The following is a 562-nucleotide window of genomic DNA, read 5'->3' on the forward strand; positions in this document are numbered from 1 at the left end:
AGGGAGGTGTGATCACCTCCTCCTATTAGGGTACCCTCATCATGTCAGACCCCCAGATCTGCCCTCTGCACATACTGAAGGGTGTCACAACCACACTACTTCCATTCCTATAGTACACTACATTTTAGTTGCAAATATGTGCATAGATCTTAAAATATGCAGCATCACATGACATGAGGCCATTTAACAGTGGGTGTATCTACAGTGCTCCAGTTGACATCTATATGGGGGGTTGCTTTAATATGAATGGAAGGCAGGGTGGCTGATGGAGGAGAGGAAATTCAAGCACTGTGCATGTAGCAGAACACAGTGCCAGTGGCTGCTGGATAAGAATTCACTTCTTCCTTCTGCTCCTGGTTCTAATTCAGGCATCTTATTAGTCTGTCTACATCCCCACTATGGATTTCCCAATGGATGCTACCGAGTCACTCAACAGTCACCCCCCAGGGATGTACACTGCCTGCAGATCTCACTGGCTCCCTCTCCTCTCTCCTTTTCTTATTGTGTCCTTGTAGCTTACAAATGTCCTGGTGGTGCCATGTACCCAGCTAGGGACTGCAGG

This window comes from Nanorana parkeri, unplaced genomic scaffold, assembly GCF_000935625.1.
Source record: "Nanorana parkeri isolate BGI_ZX_2015 unplaced genomic scaffold, ASM93562v1 scaffold483, whole genome shotgun sequence".
In the NCBI taxonomy this organism is placed as follows: Eukaryota; Metazoa; Chordata; class Amphibia; order Anura; family Dicroglossidae; genus Nanorana; species Nanorana parkeri.